This window comes from Rhinopithecus bieti, unplaced genomic scaffold (genome assembly GCF_001698545.2).
Source record: "Rhinopithecus bieti isolate Rb0 unplaced genomic scaffold, ASM169854v2 scaffold_19040, whole genome shotgun sequence".
Taxonomy (NCBI): domain Eukaryota; kingdom Metazoa; phylum Chordata; class Mammalia; order Primates; family Cercopithecidae; genus Rhinopithecus; species Rhinopithecus bieti.
Genome location: NW_016809585.1, coordinates 90,892 through 112,315, shown reverse-complemented (window position 1 = coordinate 112,315; position 21,424 = coordinate 90,892).

Sequence of the window (21,424 nt, the reverse complement as noted above, 5' to 3'; positions counted from 1 at the left end):
CCGTGTTAGCCAGGATGGTCTCGATCTCCTGACCTCATGATCCGCCCGTCTCGGCCTCCCAAAGTGCTGGGATTACAGGCTTGAGCCACCGCGCCTGGCCTGTTTCTCTTTTCTTGATCTCTTCTTTAGGTTCTGACTGGTCTCCTTTTATTAGTATCAAACATAGCTGTTAGCCTTTATTGTTTTTAACAACTCCCTGGAACATAAATTCCTCCAGGGTTACCTTGCCCTGGGCAAAACCTCTGCACAAGGGAGCAGAACTAATGACAAAAGATGAAAAATTGCTCTTCACTGGCTTCCCACCTGGAACCTTCCTACGGAGTAGGAACTGCCATGAGAGGGGAGGAGTGTGAGGATCCTCATAAGGATCCTTCATGAGGGTGGAAAGCGCATGAGAGTGGGAATTTGTGCCACTGTCTGACTGCTACTGCCTAGTATAAACTTTCTATAGCCCAGTGTGTCAAGGAGGATAGGATTATCTAATATTCATTGGTTGCCAAATTAACCTCAAATAGGTCTTCTACTGATTTTGGATAACTGGGGGCTGTCACTTGGCTGAACCCACTGAAGCAACTCTTCTGAAATTCAGAATTCTGCCTGGAAGATGGGCTGTACACTTTACCAGCTACTCCACTGAAATGCTTCATATGTAGCAGGAGCTAGGGATGGGAAAGAGAAACCATCACGTGGTTGCCACCATCCACTCAAATTAGGCCTACCATGACATGTATGTTTTGAAAAATGAGATATTTCAGGCTGCAGAAACAACTCTGAATACATGTTCAACCCTAGGAAGCTGTAGTAGATGGTAACAATCATTCAGCTGCTGAGTCAGTTGTAACAGAAAATCTTATAGACAGCTCTATGGGGATACAGGTGAAGTTCTATCTTCTGTTCCATGGCCTACCACTGTTTATCTGAGATCCCCAAAATTGATTTTGATGAATAAATTTTCAATGTGTTATAAGCTAGTAGGCCAATATCCAAAGATTGAGGAATTGTCTTTGCTAATTTTGACCACCTTAATATATGCTCTGTTAGGGAACAAATTTTCTGAGCTCCTGATGTCAACTTTCTGATAGTCATACCCTGGTTTTTTTAATGCTTTTTTCCCCCTGCTGTCTGGGAAACCACAGGATTACTACAGTAGATCAATTATTCCTAATTATTCATATCATTTGACAAAATGTTACCAGTATGCATGATTAGATTTTGGAATCCTGCATTCACTTAAAACCTGTTTCCAGGGAATTTATTTTAGGTATTCCTCTTAAGAATTATTTTACATTTTGCAATTATATTAAGACACTGTACATCAATAGCAACAACAATGATGAAAGTAATTTCTATAGGAATATCATGTTGACATTTCTACCTCTCCTGCCAAAAAAACACTTACCATTTAAACAAATGGTATGTAATCAGTTAAACATGAATTATTAAAACAAGAGGATCAATAATAAAGTAGGTAAGGATTCTTGCTATTGTTTTGTATTTTTAGGGTATACTTTGGCTATTAATTGAATAGATTCAGTTTTATGTGTAGTAGAATTTAGGAAGTAAACAAATATGGAGAGTTTAGTAGGTGTTTTGGTTTCCAGGAAACTTCAGGAGAAAAAGATTTGGAAATATCATATAGATATACACACACACACACACACACACACACACACACATATTATATAGATATGTACATATATACATATAGGTCTATATCATATATCTGTATATATAGATTTATAAATTTATCACAAAGTTTGAAACATGAGGAAAGAAAATCCCCAGGGGGCAAAGATGAAGAAAGAACTAGAAAGGAGGAGAATGACAGTAAGAAATAACATTTCTATGGCTTCTCTTTTTGATATTTGTGGACCAAATGTATCAATTTCCCAGCAAGACGTGTACATACATCCCAAAAAACTGCTGCTTAAGGCAATCAGGAAGTTAAAACATTAAACTACCTATTTTCATTCATTGTAAATATCACTTTTTAATTTTTTAATTGTGTAGATTTCAATACATGAATATAGCAGCATATGATTATAATTCAGAATTAAATATTGCATAGTTTGTGGTACATCTAATATTTTTTAATAGAAAAGAATGCAGTATGTGAAAAGTTTGGAGATCACTGATCTAGGGCCTCTAGTTGTAAGAAAAGGAGAAAATGGCTTGATCTTGTTCTGGGATGCTTGAAGGGTTACACTATTTAAGTAAATAAAGATTAGAACAAAATATTTCCTCAAGGCAAACAAATAATAACAAGGCTTATCCACATCAAATAATGAAGTATAAGAAAGGCAGAAACAGATATGTTTGAATAAATAATAGAACTGAAAAGAGAGAACAAATAGATACTACAAAATCAAATGTCTGAAATGAACTTGAATATATTAGTGAAGCAACAAATGTAGATAGATAAAATTTGCCATTTATGGTGGATTTAAAGATTGGCTAAAATGCAAAATTGGGTCATATGTCTTTTATAACATATATGTATAAAACATAAGGGAGAAAATTATTGAAGCCAAGTGACAGAAAACTTCACACCAAGTACAACAGTAATAATGACAAAAGCCGTATCAGTGAGATAAGGTAGACATTTTGCTAAAGACATTATTTAGGCTTGAAGATAATATAATACAAATGCAATTATTAACCAAGAACATGTAACAATAATATATGTATTTTTCTAATAATTGTGTCACTATTTATAAAGTAAAAACTGACAAAAGTAGAAGAAAAAATTTAAAATTGCCATCTAAAAGAGTGTAGATACTTGTCCCCTCCAAATCTTATGGTGAGATGTGTTTCCCAGGGTTGGAGATGGGGCCTAGTGGGAGGTGACTGGATCATGGGGGCTGATCCCTGATGAGTGATTTAGTAGCATCTCCTTGATGATAAGTGAGTTACTGTTGCTCAGTTAGTTCACAGGAGATCTAGTTGCTTTAAAGTGTGTGGCATGCCTCTCCCCTACCCCATGGCTTTCACACTCACCATATGACATGCTGACTCCTCTTTTGCCTTCCGCCACAATTGTAAGCTTCACTTCACCAGAATGAGATGCTTGCACTGCACATCCCCTACAGCCTGAGGAATAATGAGCCAATTAAACTTCTTTTCTTTTTACATTACCCAGTCTCAGGTATTTCTTTACAGCAATGTAAGTATGTTCTAATATGACATCATTTGGGGAAAACCAAAACACATGTTTCTCAATAATCAATGAAGCAAATGAAATAAAAAATTGAAAAAAGAGAGATTTTAATACACATTAGCAAATTTGATCCACCGGATATATAAATACCCACAAAATTCATGGTTAGAAATGTATCTTTTTGATCAAGCAGCCACGACTCCTTTTAAAACAGCACTGATATAAAGTGATGAGGGTGGGGACAGTCTCCTATTAATTCCTATACTTATCATCCAGCTTAGAATCTTAAGTTTTCCCGTGTTTCCAGAAACACCCACAATTTTGGAGAAGAGCATAGGAATATCTTTCTTATTACCCTAGTTTCCACAGAAAGAGAAACTGGCAGGGTCAAGTTTATGGGCTGCTTCCAAACTAGGTATAAGTTTATAGGTTACTGACTGGAAAGTTGTACTTTTGATCATTAATTTGATGCCCCCATGGTAAAAGTGGGGAGGGCATATCTACACAAGAATCTATACAGGCTGCATGCAACTAAAAGTCCTATATATCTGTAGTCCAACAAATGAAATCATTGGCCTCCGTAGAAGCCAGTTCCCAGGGAATCCCAGCCACTACTACTACAGGTTCTCCTAAGAAGCACTGAGATAATACAATCTGGGCCAAATGCAGGGCTGTGCTCTGCATCATTAAATATCAACACCAAATCTCAAGAGCTCTAACCCATGCTGTATTAGCCCATTTTCACACTGCTATGAAGAACTACCTGAGACTGGGTAATTTATGAAGAAAAGAGGTTTAATTTACTGACAATTCTTCAGGCATAAAAGGAAGCATGACAGGGGGGCCTCAGGAAACTTGTAATCATGGTGGAAGGAGAAAGGAAAGCAAGCCTGTCTTACCATGGCAGTACAGGAGAGAGAGTGAAGGAGAAATCCCCATGATACAATCACCTCCCATCAGGCCTTTCCTCTAATTTCACATGAGATTTGGATGGGGACACAAATCCAAACCGTATCGTTCCACCCCTGGCCCCTCCCAAATTTCATGTGCTTCTCACATTGCAAAATACAATTATTCCATCTCAACAGTCCCCAAGTGTTAACTCATTTCAGCATTAACTCAGAAGTCCACAGTCCAATCTTATCTGAGACAACTTAAGTCCCTTCCACCTGCAAACCTGTAAAATCAAAACAAGTTAGTTAGTTCTAAGATACAATGGGGGTACAGCAATTGGGTAAATGTCCCCATTCCAAATGGGAGAAATTGGACAAAACAAAGGGGCTAGAGGACCCATGCAAGTTTAAAAATCAGCGGGGTGATCATTAAATCTTAAAGCTGCAAAATAACTTCCTCTGACTCAATGTCTCACATCTAGGGCATGATGATACAAGGGGTGGGCTCCCAAAGCTTTGAAGAGCTCTGCCCCTGTATCTCTGTAGGGTACAGCCCAGTGGCTGCTTTCACAGGCTGGCATTGAGTGCTTGCAGCTTTTCCAGAAGCAGAGTACAAGCTGTCAGTGAATCTACCTTTCTGAAGTTTGGAAGATAGTGGACCTCTTCTCACACCTCCACTAGGCAGTGTCCCAGTGGGGACTCTCTGTGGCGGCTCTGACCCTATATTTCCCCTCTACACTGCCCTAGTAGAGGTTCTCAGTGAGGGCTCCACTAGTGCGGAGACTTCTGCCTGGATATCCAGTCATTTCCAAACATCCTCTGAAATCTAGGCAGAGGTTCCCAAGCCTCAAGACTTGCCTTCTGTGCATCCACCTGCCCAACACCACATAGAAGCTGCCAAGGCTTAGTACTTTCACCTTCTGAAGCAATGGTCTGAGCCATACCTTGGACCTGTTATCCATAGCTGGAGCAGCTTGGATGTAGGGTGCCATATCCCAAGGCTGCACAGAGCAGTCAGGTCCTGGGCCAATCCCAGGAAACCATTTTTTCCCTCCTAGACCTCTGGACCTTCTAATGGGATGGGGCTACCATGAAGATCTCTGAATTCCCTGGAGACATTTTCCTCAGGGAAAATAGACTTGGCTATTAACATTCAGCTCCTCTTTACTTATACAATTTTCTGCAGTGGGCTTGAGGCTTTCCCCAGACAATTTGCATGATCAGGCTGCAAATTTTCCAAACGTTTATGCTCTGCTTCCTTTTTAAATATGAGTTCCAATTACAGACCATCTTTTAGTGAACACATATGACTGTGTGCTGTCAGGAGCAGCCTGGTTACATCTTGAAAACTGCTGCTTAGAAATTTCTTCTGCCAGTTATCTTGAGTCATCTCTCTCAAAGTTCCACAGATCCTTAGAGCAGGAGCACAATGCTGCCAGTCCCTTTATTAAAGCATAGCAAGAGTGACCTTTGCTCCAGTTCCCAAGAGGTTCCTCATCTTTATCTGAGACCACCTCAGCCTGGACGTCACTGTCCATATTACTATCAGCATTTTGGTCAAATCCATTCAATGATTCTCTAGGAAGTTCCAAACTTATGCCCATCTTCCTGTCTTCTGAGCCCTCTAAACTGTTTCAACATCTGCCTGTTACCCAGTTCCAAAGTGACTTCCACATTTTCAGGCATCTTTATAGCAGTGCCCCACTGTCCTGGTACCAATTTTCTGTATTATTCTGCTTTCATTCCCACTGCTATAAAGAACTACCTGAGACTAGTAATTAAGAAGAAAAGAGGTTTAATTGACTCACAGTTCTGCGGGCTTAATAGGAAACATGACTGGAAGGTCTCAGGAACTTTGCAATCATAGCGGAAGGTGAAAGGAAAGCAGGCACATCTTACCATGGAAAAGCAGGAAAGAGAGAGAGTGAAAAAAGAAGTGCCACACACTTTTAAACCATCAGATCTCATAAGAACTCACTCACTACCACAAGAATATCAAGGGGAAATCTGCCCTTATGATCCAGTCACCTCCCACCAGGCCCCTCTTCCGATTTGACATGAGAGTTGAATAGGTACACAAATCCAAGACGTATCACATTACCCTTAGTGCTACTCACATTGCTACCTTATTGCTACTCACATTGCTAGTGAGTAGCCACATCAGCTAAGATCACAGTACATTCCATAAGATTGAACAATCCATCTTTCTTTTTCTCTGGCCGTTCAAATATCCCTTGTTCTTCAAGGAACAACTCAAATGTTATCTCATATCTTGATGACACTGGAAAAACTAGCAACCCCTTACTATGGAATGTGCAGCACATTTTGTCTAAAAATTCATGAAAAAAAATTGAAAATCTTATGTTGTATCATTTTTGTAACCAAAGAAGTCACTTCATTTTGAAAGCAAATAATCACTTTTCTTCTACAAGGTTTATGTGATTGCTTGACAATTACAGGAACTAACTGCAAGATAAAACCAATACCCTAGAAAATAGAGCGAGCAGTTGATCTTCAATTGTGTTACAGTTTAGATGATGTCAGCCAGACCACTAAATGGTCTATTACTCAAGATAATCATCAGAATAAGACATGTAGAACTATGTGTAGCTAACTACTGCACAAAGATTCCCAAATCCTTTTTCCCTTTAAAACACCATCAGCCAGCCTGAGAAACTTGAGATGGTCTTTGCAACTAGTCCACCATCTGCTTAGGCAACTGGCTCTTGAATAAAACTGCTTTTCCTTCCAGCAACTCTTGTCTTCCAACTTTGGCTTTCAAGTTACAAGCAGTCGACCATGAGTGTGTTTACAAATATGACACCCGATGTTGGGACTGTGCACCTTGGGTGCTCTAGCCTGACTGGTTTCCAATGGATGGAGCAATTAACTATGGAAGCATGCTAGGGCTTACCCATTCATGTTACCAGATAAGGAAACAACCACTTATGAGTGTCAGCTTTTCATGGATTGCTGGCCCTATGGTTGGGATTCCAGGAAAGTCCCAGCACCTGTTTAGAATTCTTTTGTCTTGGGGATTCTCCCTTCTTTCCACTTCACAGCACCAGCTGCCTGTAACACTTAGTTGGTGCAATGAAAACAGTATTTGGGGGAAGTCAACAGACTCCGAGGCTTGGTAAGTAAAACTGGTGTGCAACTGGGAATACTCTATCTCTACCGTCTAGGCTTTTATGCTATTTGGACCCACTACAGGTTGTCTGCAGTACCAACTTATTTGAGATAAATTCCTAAAGATAACTCTCCAGTCTTTCCTCCTCCATAGGAATTGGTTCTGGAGTGTGTTGTTTGCTTTGGATTTGTGTGTGTTTGTGTTACTTTGTTTCCTCTCCTGAAAATGGGTGGCTCAGTTTCTATACCATCTAAGAGGTCTTTGGGTTGTATTTTGGCTTGTTGGAAAGCTTATAGCTATGAACCCATGAGAAAAAAAAAAAGAAAATGAGTTTTATTGTAACACTGTCTGGCTTATGTATGTGTTATAATCTGAACAATGATGGCAGTGAATGAGTCTTTACATTACTATACTATATAATGTTACAATTTATATTTTTTCCAAGGGTCCGGAAAATGGGATAAAATACAATATGTTTGAACCTTTATATTACATGACAGAGACTTGGTTCATGACGGGGCCTAAGTTAATGATGCAGCGAAGCCAAAATAAAAATCCCTTCCTAGCTAGTAAAACATAAGAAAAAAGGATAATGACAATATACATTTCATAAATGTTTTAAATCCCCTTCTCCCTGTGGCACTGGGAGCGATGGCTCCCCAAGAGCCATAAAACACAGCCCAGGACTCAGAGGGTGTTGGAACATCATCTATACCTCAACATAATTACATTATATGAATGGTCTCCCTATCTAAGACCCACCAGGGTACACAATTTGGCCAGAGGACTACCATGTCTGAGGAAAGGCAATTTCTTTTAAGACAATATCCTGTCAGAGGATTAAATATCAGGGACAACTAGACAGATATTACTAAACTTCCCACCTGTTTTACATCCAATCTATTAAACTGAAAAAGCACCAATCCCCCTTATCTAAATGACCCACCGAAAATGGACAATCTTTTAACTTCTGTTCTTGCAACTCATCAACCTACATGCATAGATATACAAGCCCTCCTAAATATTCTCCTGACTGCAGATGAGAGAAGGCTAGTATTGGATAAAGCCAATGAGGAGGCATGGGACTTCCATCAAGAAGAACCAAATGAAACCCTCAATCCTACCAGGGCTGCTCCATTTGTGGACCCTAACTGGGACCCCAGTAATGGAGGGATGGCCTGATTAGACCATTAACATAAATGTGTCTTATCAGGGCTAAAAAAAAAAAAAAAAAAAAAAAAAAAAAAGGGATGCCCAAGCAGAAAAGCCTAAATAAGGTCCAAGAAATTCTCCAAAAGACAAATGAGGACCCCTCTGAATTTCTGGAGTGCATTTATCAGGCTTACTATAAATATACATATGCTGATACAGAAGCCCTTGAGAACATGAGAATGGTAAATATAACTTTTATTCAACAATTTCCTTCTGAGATCTTAAAAAATTTACAAAACCTAAATGGGGCATTTGCCATGAATCTCTCCCAATTTGTGGATATAGCCTTCAGAGTATATAATGATAGAGAGGCCAGAAAATTAAAACAAGCCACTCTATGTATAGAAACAATGGAAGACAGTGTACATCCAAGAAGAAAAAAAAACAGACACAGGGAAATAACAAAAAGGGATCTCTCTGTAACAATCAACGTGCTTACAGCAAGGAGGAAGGTCATTGGAAATCTGAGTGCACAAAATTAAAAAGTAAAAACAGAATCCAAGAAAAAGAATATTAAAAAAAAGAGAATATACACAAACAGATAACAGAATAAGACTGTGATACAGACAATAAAGGAAGAGGCCTAGGAGTCCCCCTCAACTGTACAGAGCTAATTGTAATTTCCCCACAGGAGTCCCAGGTACAATTGATAGTGAACAAATTAGTTGACTTTCTAATAGATACTGGTGCAACTTATTTGTTTTTAAACAGCAGAGTAAAAAATTAAAAAGAAAACAATGACCCCTACAGGAGTTATAGAAAGTCCAACACAAAAACCTTTTGTTCAGTTATCGGAAGGTCAATTGGAAGATAAAAAACTGCAGCATAATTTTCTTTATATGCCAGGAAGTTCAATTCCATTGTTAAGATGGGATCTGCTCTGCACACTAAATGCTCAAGTGACCTTTACCCATAAGCAGCAGATTTATGTTTAAGAGCCACCAGAACAGGCACTGTCACTAGAGAGGTTGGTTATTGCTTGTCCATCCATCACAATTAAAATAATTATTTCCTCCAGAGATCTATCGAAAAGTGTGATTTAAATGATCTCGGGGGAAGAGAAGACCAGGTAAGCTCAGAATATACAACCACTGGTTATAGAAGTAAAGAAAGGGGCAGAAATGCCTCATAATAAATAATACCCCAGCGGGGCACAGTGGCTCATGCCTGCAATCTGAACACTTTGGGAGGCTGAAGTGGGTGAATTGCTTGAGGTCAGGAGTTTGAGACCAGCCTGGCCAAGATGGTAAAACCCTGTCTCTAATAAAAATACAAAAACAAAAAAAATTAGCAGGGCATGGTAGCACACACCTCTAATACCAGCTACTCAGGAGACTGAGACAGGAAAATCACTTGAACTTGGGAGGTAGAGGTTGCAGTGAACACAGATTGGGCCTAGGTATCATAGTGAGACAGTGAAAGAAGAAAGGAAAGAAGGAAGAAAGAAAAGAAAGAAAAGAAGGAAGGAAGGAAGGAAGGAAGGAGGGAAGGAAGGAAGGAAAAGAGGAAGAAGAGAAGGAATCAGGAAGGAAGAAAGAAGAAGACGAAGAAAGAAAGAAAGACACAAAGAAAGAGCAAGAAGAAAGAACAGAGAGACGAGACTGACTCGAGGAGAGAGAAGAGAGGCGAGGCGGGCAGGTCAGAGGGATCAGGCGACGGTGACGGGAGGGAGGAGGGAGCGAAGGACGGAAGTGGAGAGGACCAGTGATGGGAAGGGAGGGAAGGAAGAGAGAAAAAAAGAAACAATATTCCTTAAAAAAGGAAGGATTAGAAGAAATACATCCTGTACTGCGCAGGTTTTTGGACTTTGTATTAATTTGGCCTTGTAGATCCTCTTATGGCTGCTCATCCTACCAATTAAGAAACCACATTCAAAGGAATACTACTTTGTGCAAGATTTGAGGGCAGCTAATGACATCATTCAGGGTATTCACCCAACAGTGCCGAACCCATACATTCTTTTGATGGCTAAACTGAGTGATTACAATTGACTTCAGTTCACGATTTGAAAGACACTTTCGTTTGTATTCTAATAGAAGAGAAAACTCAACTATTATTTGCCTTTGAATGGCAGGATCCAGAGACAAAATCACCCTTCAATATTGTTGGACTGTTTTGTCACAAGGATTTAAAATTCTCCGACCATTTTCAGTGAAATCTTATCCAAAGATTTAAGACATTTGCAATTGGTTAACAAAATTTTATTACAATGCTTCATGAACTGTTAATAGCTAGTACAAGTTATGATAAGTATCTGACAAACACCATCTAAGTATTAAATTATTTAGCACACTGTGGATATGAAGTGTCCCTACAAAAGGCTCAAATTTGCAAAGAACAGGTGACTTACCTTGGCTTCCAATTAAAACAAGGAACTCAAAGACTAATGGCTGATGTGAAAAATATTATTATGTTCTTGAAGAGACCAGGAAACAGGAGACTGCTACAGCATTTCCTAGTGATGGCAAGCTATTGTTGAATTTGGATTCCAAATTTCAACTAATGGAAAATTGCTCTATGAGACTTTGAAGAGGTCCAATATTGAACTCCTCCTTTGGACAACTAAATGTGAACACACTTTTGACACAATCAAAGAAATTTGATGATGGATCTGGTTTTGGTCCTCCTGAACTCTTAGAAACCTTTAAAATTGTATGTACGTGGAGAACAGAGCATAGGGCTGGCAATGCTTGTTCAGATGCTCAGAAGTATCCCCTACACCACAGCCTATTTCAACAAGCAACTAGAACACACTACAAAAGAATGATTCCCCATGCATCCAACAAGTGGCAGCCACCTGTGACATTTTAAAAGCTGAAAAACTCACTGTGGGACAATCCATAACTATTTTCATGCAACATCAAGTACTGACTTTGTTCAAACAAAACGGAGACTATTGGCTCACAGGGGGGCACATGGGCAAGTACCAAGGCATATTATTATATAATCCTAATGTCAAGTTACAAACCACTGTAATACTTAAACTGGTCACCCTACTCCCAACATCGGAGAGTGATACAGGGATCGAACATAATTATGTAGAGATCCTTGACTCCGTTTATTCAAGCAGACTTGGCCTGATAGACCAACTCTTATTACAACTGGACTGGAAAATACTTAAGGATGGCAGCAGTTTTATGGGAAATGGACAGCACTGAACTCAGTATGCTGTAGTGACTGTAAATGAAGTAATAGAAGCCCATGTCCTTCCTATCTCACCTCAGCCTAGAAGGCTGTGCTGATCTTCCTCACACAGGCATTAGAACTCTAAAAAGACAAGAAAACTAACATCTATGCAGACTCCAAATATGCCTTTATGATAGTTTGTGCACACAGAGCTATTTGGAGAGAGAGAAAGAGAGAGAGAGAGAGAGAACTATTTACTTCCAATAATAAAAACACCAAATACTTGAAAGAAATTCTCAATCTGTTATAGGTAGTAGCACTTCCAAATGAGGGTGCTGTTATGCATTGCCCTGAACTTCAGGAGAACAACTCCCAAATAACTAAAAAGAATCAGCTCACCAATAAGGTAGCCAAACAAGCTGCTAAGGGGGCCAAGCTTATGGGGGTTCTAATATCTTATTTGACTTATCTGAGTTTAAACTCCATTATACTAAGCAAGACAAAAAAAGCACAAGAACAGGGTTTCGCTAATACTGATTCTGATGTCCTATGAAAAAGTAATGCTCACAGAAGGATATTACTCCTTGAGGTTTAAAAAGTGTGTCCAGTCCTTAAACATTTGATAAAGGGCCTACCTTAAAGGGCCCCACCTACAGAAAACGATTAAAAATATTACTCAAAGCTGTTAGATCTGTAACAAAAATAACCCAAAGACCAGTTGACATCCTCCCAAGAAAGAGAATGTGACCGTTTGAGGACTGGAAAGTTGACTTCACTCAGATGCCTAGAAAAGCTAGAAATTATAAATTCCTATTAGTATTTGTAGCTAACTTTTCCAGATGGGTTGAAGCTTATCCAACTAGATCCAAAAAAAGCCACTGAAGTCGCCAAAGCTCTGCTAAAGAAAATAATCCCTTGTTTTGGGCCCCCTGCTCTATACAGAGCGATAAAGAATCTTCTTTTGTTTCTGAGATTGTATAAATGGAAGTGAAACATTACAGATTGATCGGAAGCTAACACTCATTATGAAGACCACAATCAGCAGGAAATACAGAAAAGATGAATCACGTGCTTAAAACGACCTTGGAAAAACTCTGCCAAGAAACACATTTAAAGTGGGATACCTCAGATCAGAGTAGCACCCTGAAATGGGATTAGGTTGAGCCCTTTTGAAGTTGTATATGGGAGATCTTTCCAAACTTCCCCACCAGGAATCCCACCCTTAGATTAAAGAAATGAGTAAAAAATTAAACAATACATACAACATTTAGAACAAGTATTAATAATTATACATCACCTCGCTCTTTCCAGGCAAATGTATCCTGCTGATGTCCCTCTACATCACTTCCATGTGAGTGAAAAAGTGCTACTAAAAACCTGGAACAACCAAGGACCAGATTGGCACCTAGAAAGAACTGGGGCCTTGGCCGGGCGCGGTGGCTCAAGCCTGTAATCCCAGCACTTTGGGAGGCCGAGACGGGCGGATCACAAGGTCAGGAGATCGAGACCATCCTGGCTAACACGGTGAAACCCCGTCTCTACTAAAAAATACAAAAAACTAGCCGGGCGAGGTGGCGGGCGCCTGTGGTCCCAGCTACTCGGGAGGCTGAGGCAGGAGAATGGCGGGAACCCGGGAGGCGGAGCTTGCAGTGAGCTGAGATCCGGCCACTGTACTCCAGCCTGGGCGACAGAGTGAGACTCTGTCTCAAAAAAAAAAAAAAAAAAAAAAAAAAAAAAAAAAAAAAAAGAACTGGGGCCTTATGACAAATTATTAATCACTCGTAATTCTCTCAAATTTGCTGGTGTCAAGCTGTGGATTCATCACACCCTTGTAAAAACAGCCCTTGCCAGGAAAAGAAAGAAATACTGCAGAGGACCCAGCTCCAGGGGGCACCTGGAATTGTGAACCTTTAGAAGACCTAAAACGTTTAGTTATAAGAGCAGATAAGTAGCACCATTTACACTTTTTCTACTATTATTCAATATCCCACCCATAACTGCATGGCAAAATAATGTTTTGCCATGAATTACCCAAGCTACAGCTGCATCAATCAGTAAGACAGAAGGTTGGGTCTGGCACCAATCCACACAAGATCACGGAGACCCTTTTGTACTTACAGTGTATGGCTTTAACAAGTTCCCTCCCTGTCAATTGAGGGATTCAAATCAAGCTTTTCAAGTTGTATACTGAGTGAGGATTATAAATTTGGCTTATGAGAATTAGCTGGCCCTATGAGAACTGGCAGGCCCCGTGTTTGGGCATCCCCATACAGCCTATTATGGTGTCACACTTTCCTAATTCTAACTACCTGACAGCTTCTGTGAATGCAGTTTTGCCTGTATGTAATCAGACAGCGTACGAAAAGAAGGTAATGCCAACCTAACATGGCTAAGAAAAACTGCTTTACTAATTAGTAGAAGATTTTCCCATAAAATGGAATGGCCCCCTGAGGAGTATGTATTTGTTTGCAGGCAAAAAAGGCTAGTCTTAGGCATTTCATTGTTTATGGAATGACATCCGAGTAGGTCAATGCTTGTTAGGTTCCCTCGTAATTCCATTAACCTTACAACCTGCAAATGATACAAAACTCTGGACTAGCTCATTATAGCTTTTCACTGGAGTTGTTCATGATTTATCTGGAAGAACCACAGACAAGGATAAATATTTCTTTAGATTCTCCTTACTTACATGGTAGGGAGTACCTACATGTATTAAGAAACCTTTCAAAAGCCCTTATTGTAATAGCTAATGAGAATACCAGCTTGCTTCCAGAATAGCAAATATCACGTTAGCAAGAGTGATTCTAGATAATATAATAGCTTTGTATTCTACTTTAGCTGAGCAAGGAGGCATTTGTGTAGCAATTAATTCCTAGTTGTGTTCTTATATCAACGTTTCCTCACAAGTAGAAACGAGCATTGACCAGATTAGATAACAAGCCACTAAGTTTCAGTAAATCTTATATCATTATGCCCTCTGCTTCAGGAAGCAGAGGAATGATTTTCTAGTCCTGGGTACCTTCTGGAATCAAATCTCTACCAACAGGAATAATAAAATTGGGGTTAACTATACTACTTAGCCTTGAAATCTACCACTGGTTCAAACTAGTCATGATCTGTATTCAGAAAACATAAACAAATATCAAAAACCAACAATTGTCCTTAATCCCTCCACTCCTCAAAAGGGGGACTAAAAGTTATATGCTCCATTATGCCAAGCTTTTTCATTCCAAAATCCTCAATCAATAATACCTCATTCAGCAGGAAGTAGCCAGAGTATAGTTGACATCCCTTTCTCCAAAGAAACAGAATAAAAAATTAATAGTGGGGAATTTGTAACCAAAACAGTCACTTCATTTTGGAACCAAATAGCCATTCTGCCTTTTACAATGCCTGTGTGCTTGCTTAGGAATTCCAGGAACTTACCTCAAGATAAAACGAAAGTTGTGAAAAGTCCCCCTTGGAAAAAATGCTGAGCAGTTAATCTTCAATCCTATACAGTTTAGATGACACCAGCCAGACACTAGATGGCCTATTACTCAAGATAATCATTGGAACAAGACATACTGAACTGTGTGTATCTAACTCCTACACATAGATTCTCAAGCCTCCTGCACTTTTAAATACCCTCTGCCAGGCTGAGAAACTTGAGATGGTCTTCGTGACATTAGTCTGCCATCCTCTCGGGTTGTCAGCGCTTAACATGCTTTTCCTCTCACCAACCTTTTTCTATCCAGTCTGGCTTTTCAGCAGTGAGCAGCCCACCCTGAGTTTTGTTGCATTGTTAAACTTACCATTTATAATAGTATTCAGATTATGATATCGATAGGACCCAGATGATCTTATCATCTCATATTATCATTTAATATATATTTATATAATATGTAAATTATTTGTATACATATACATACACACATATGTATTTACATATAATCAGTAATATTGAGAGCCAAGTATCTATGTAAAACTTCCCACTAAAAATTATTTCTTAAATGTATTGCATAAAATATATTTGAAGATAAAAACTTCATATAAAAGCCTCATGAAGCCAACAAATGGTAGAGAAATATCAGGTAAAATCTTCATGAAAGTAGAAATCCAAAAACTTAATCATAACACTGGAGGACTATTGCCCTAGGGACATTTGCTAAATTGTGGGAACTGATATGTGATTTTATAGATTCGCGAAAACAAGAGACAATAAAGCAATTGCCCAGATCTGCTCAAGATTAAAATATAAGAGGCATTACCTACCTCCTGCACTCAAATACATCCTGGAACTCAAAGGACTACATTCTCATACAGATAAGCTCAAAATAAATGTCATTATGCTAAGTGAAATAAGACAAAGAAAAACAAATAAATACTGCATGATACGACTGAAGTGTAGAATCTAAAATAGTCAAACTCACAGAAGCAGAGTAGAAAGGTGGTTTTCAGGAGCTAGCAGGAGGCGGAATGATGAGGTGACAGTCAAATGGTACAAAATTTCAGTAGTGTAAGATAAATTCATCCTGGAGATCTGCTGTGCAGCGTAGTGCCTTTAGCTGACAGTTCTGTATTAATTAATCTGAAATAATTAATCTGATACCTCTTCTTTTAAAATTATAGTATCTTTTAAAAAATCTAGTGATAGAAGTCGTTTGTTTATCTTCTATTTTCTCATTCTTAGAGGATAGCAGCTGCTTTCTGAATTTTGGCTTACAATCAGAAGTTCTATTAGGAAATCGGATTTCTGCCCAATTATTTCATTTAGTTCAGGAAGAAAGACCTGAATATTTTATACTTACTATAAATTTGCACTATCAGTTCAGATATCTATCAGCCAGGAAAGAAGAGGATGGTGGAGAACAAAAGATTTCAATGCAATAGAAAGATTTATTCTCCCACTGCACAACACAATTGCAAGTTGGAAAAATTAGTGCACTTTTATACATAATGGTACTTTCCATGAATCTGCAGTATTGAAGCTTTTCTCTATTTATGTATCCTTTTGCCCATTTTTTTCTAGAAATTTGAAAGTTGGGGAAAAAGACTTTATTTTCAGTTAGACTGGTGTCAGTTATACACAAAATTGCACTAGCTGAATTTTCCAAAATGTTAATTAAAATTGATACCAATTACCAATTTGAAGGTATACATCAACTTTAACAATAGATAAATAAGGATAAATGTTTTAGTCATATTTTGCCAACATTTATATAATTTGAGGTGGCCTGATGCTTTTCAATAAATCAATAGTTTATGTGATTTTAATTTCAAATAAATTGTATAATAGACTTTTCCAAAAATAAATAGCTTTTAGTATATCACAAAACTCAAAGTTGTATTGTAAAATACAATAACTTTAAGAATATTCAGCAGTGAGAAATATAATATTTGTTTAATTTACACTGTATGGCAAATATCATGCTCAGTGGATTTCACACGTGATTTCTAATCATCCCAACAACTGTGGAAATGTTAATTTTTTTTTAGCACTGGTGCAGCCAGGTGAGATAATGATATACTTGTTTTTAAAGCGCACTCTCATAACTGGTATGAGAAAAGCATCCAATTTCATTTTACTGCCTCACTTCATGTTTGATCCATATTCCCTTTTCTCTCTACATAGCATTTATTTTAATATGTTTCATCCATCACCTTAGATATGTATTGCTTTTGTTAATATATAGTACTGTTTTGTATGCATGTGTTTTTAATTTGCATAAGTAATATTGGATCATAGATTTCATTCTGTTTCTTACTTTTGAGAGATAAGAAAATTAAGGTTCAAAGAGGACAAGTAACTTCCACAGGAGTACATAACCTCTATATTTATACTTCAGTTCCACACTACAACGGTTTAATTCTGAAAGCCTTTGCTATTTGCAGTACATCACACTATTGATTCCTAATGTAAGTGAACCCGTGGCATAGGGAAACATTATTTTACAGGAGTTTCACTGTATTTAACTCTGCATATATTCAGGAAAAAAGTTAAACCTTTTGAGATTATAGAAATAAATACTGTGCCATTTGATCACTTTCTATTTGTACCTAAATATGTAGTCATTGTAACTCAATATAAATTTAAAATAATGGCAATATATGCAGGTTCCATATTGTATTCATTTCTACAAATGTAGTTAACCTAAGTTTATAAAATTTGAAAATTACATCTTGTGGAGCAAGAACTAAATAAAATACATGCCTGAATGGTAAAGTACACTCATTATAAAACTGAGACTGTTACCTTACTTTCAGGAAACATCAGCCTGGTGGATTGTTTGCAGATTGCAACAATTCTTTTCATGCAGTTTTTGCCCTCCTTTTGACCAAAAAAAAAAAAAAAAAAAAAAAAAGCATTTCCATAGGATGATATTTTGTGCCTTATTTTCTTTTAGAAATAAATAAATAACTTATAAAATTAAGTTTGAATTATTTCATGGGCCACGTGCCTTCTAAACATTGGTGACTTAATAAACCATTCTCCAAAAGAATCAGAAGAAATAAGTTGTAGTCAAAACAAGAAAAACATCAACAGCAACTTTTTCTAAGCACGTACACAGCCAGCTTGCCGAGGGCTCTGTGACCGCCCAGCTGATTCCTCATCAGAAGCAGTTGCCTGGTTTCCTCGCAGCAGTGTGTTTCCCACGGTGCCATCCATCTTCAATCTGGAGATGCAGGTGATGACTTGCTGTAGGCTAGGTGCTCTTTCCCGCTGCTGCAATAAAAGGCCTTGGAGCTAAGGGGCTCTGTGACAGTTAGTGAGGTTGAGGTGCAGCTTGTCTAAAATGAGCATCCTAACTCTAGATAACAAGGTGTAGGAGAGTGTCAGAAGACCAGGCTTCTAAAGGACAGGGACCTAAGCTAATCAGTGGAAAGTTTCAGCATTAACAGGTATTCTTGGACCTAGGGATTTTTGTTCTCTGAGAACATTCTGACCATACTTGATAGCTAGGTGAAAGGGAGCTCTCATATGTATGAAGTCATGTTTGTTATATACTATAAGAGGATGACGATAATGCATGAATATTTTATGAAAAAAATTAGCTTATTTACTCATATAGGAGTCAAAATGTGTCCAATTTCCAAGCTGTATTTCAAATACAAGCAATCTTTCATTTACATTTAATTTTCCCTTATATGTTTTGCATTTCTTGTGTCACTACATTATTATTAATAGACAATAATAAATTGAAAGAGTTTTCCAAAAGAGGAAAAACTTCCCCATCTTAAATATGTCCTTGAAATATGGCTAGGCAAGATATATTTAATCTAATAGTATGCAAACTTCCTTTGGCCATTAGGAGAATTTACCAAAATAGCATTTCTTTTGGCATGACTGATCACATCAACATGAAATAACCTTGAGCCTTTATTAAATTTTCCAAGGCAGGCAAATTCCATTAGCATCTGTCAGAGTTCACTGGTTACTACAGGTAGAAAGGTCAAGGAATGTTTGATGCCATAATTCATTTCTCCTATACCCAATATACATCAAACAATATATTCCCAATTGTGTAATACAGAGTCACAGACTGACTGCAATAGGTAGAAATGTACCGTTAAAAAGACGAAAATTGAGAAGACTGCATATAAGGGAGAAAAGACTGTAACAATTATTGAATACTTTTTGTTAACCAGGTATTATGCGAAGTGATTCACATATGCTTTCCAAGTAAGTTTCCCCAAATGTGTGTGACACAGATGTAATTATCCCCATTTACTGATGACAAATGTGGCTCAGAAAGCTAAGTGAATAATTCTTAAAATCAGTGGGACAGAGCCTGAGCTGGAACACAGAGTTGTTAGATCAATAGTTTGTGTATTTTTTAGTACTAAAAGTACTAAATGAGGCATATAAAGGGTCAGAAAACAGGTAAGCAAGCAGGAATTAAGGAGACTAATATTAAAGACGTGCTAAAGTCTAAAATAATGAAAACAATTTTTTTTCTTCAAAAATCTTTGGATAAATTTAAAAGACCAAAGATTGTGGTGAAAAGGAAACGCTTTTACATGGTTGGTGGGAATGTAAATTAGTACAACCTCTATGGAAAGCAGGTTAGAGTATGGAGATTCCTAAAAGAACTGAAAGTAGCTCTGCCGTTCAATCCAGCAACCCCACTACTGGGTATCTACTCAAAGGAAAATAAGTCATTATATGAAAAAGACACATACACATACACACACGTGTTTGTAACAGCACAATTCCCAATTGCAAGTATATGGAACCAATGTAAGTGCCCATAGACCAACGAGTGGATAAAGAAACGTTGGTCTATATACAGCATGGAATACTACTCAGCCAAAAGTAGGAATGAAATAATGTATTTTGCAGCAACTTGCATGTAGCTGGAGGCCATTATTCTAAGTGAAATAATTTTGGAATGGAAAATTGAATGCTGTATGTTCTCACTTATAAGTGGGAGCTAAGCTATATGGAAACAAGAACATATACAGCAATATAATAGACCGTGGGGACCCGGCGAATGGCAGGTTGGGATACTGGTGAGAGATAGAAGACTCCATATTGGGGACAGTGAACACTGCTTGGGGGACAGGTGCTCTGAAATCTCAAAATTCACCACTAAAGAACTAATCCATGTAATCAAAACCATGTGTACCCCTCTAACTACTGAAAATTTTTAAATGTCCCTTGGAGATAGTCATAGGGTCAAGCCAAGCAATCGACAACCTGGAGACTCATCAGAAATAAGGGAAGAACACGGCCCAGACAAAAAGGTGAAAAGCTTAGGCTTGGTACCTGATAAAGAGGCAGTCTGTAATTCTGACTGCACTTACTTTCAAATTTAACCAGAGTTAGTTAATAAAAGAAAGTCTGGATAGAGTTATTAAGGCAAGAATTAAGAACAACCAATATATCCCAGATGAGTCCAAAACTTACCTCTCAAAACTTCAGGTAAACACAAATGAGCAGTTGCAGATGAAAAACATAAAACAGAATGAGAGATTGGGGGCATGAAGAGGGAGATGGGGAGAGAGACAGAGAAACGGAGAGAGAAAAATAGAGTCTGAGAGAGACAAAATAAACAGGGACCTAAACTAAAGCTGCTTTGTGAATGAAAATTCAAAGAACAGAGTTGTATTGAGGGGAACATGGTTAGGGATGGTTAACCAGGAAGGAGGGGTAAGGCATATCAGGGACAAGAAAAATGTAAGTTGAATTGAATTAAGGTAAAATAAAATATCAATTACTGAGATAGAAATGTGGGACAATTACTATATCATGAAAGCATTCACAAAGTTTTTGAAAACCCGTGTTTTGAAAAAATAAGCACTATCACAATATTTTCAAAACATTAAAATTTGAAGTTTCCTATTTTAAAAGCTTGCTGAGATTCCATTTTCTTTATACTGTTAGATATGTGTTTAGAACAAGAAAAGAATAATGAATGTTCATTGAACTGAAACATTTTGCGTGGAATTCAAGAGTTATTTTCCAATGAAGGAATCATTAGAAAGAATGAGTCAATCTGTAAAATTTGAATGTTAAATAAATTTAATAGCAAAAAACAATAAATATGCATTAAAGAAACCAAAATGAAGGAGGGTAGTGTTTAGAGTAGATTGGGGCATAATTGTTTATATTCTATTTATCAGAGACTAAAATGTCAATTATTTATTTGATGATGAAATATGTAATAGGCACATTAGATTCATAAACTGCTACTATCTCATTACAAAATGAAAGTTTATACTTTTAAAATGGAATTTACTACTTTGTTTTAGAAAATTATATAGAGTATTTGTGTCAAGTAAGCTGAAAATAAGAAATAAATGCTTAATATGATAGCCTGAGAATTCTGTATTTTTCAGATAGCATAGAATTTATTTTTAAATAATGCATAAGTTAAAGATGATAACTATATTTGCACTTAGGACATTCTAGGTTTATAACTC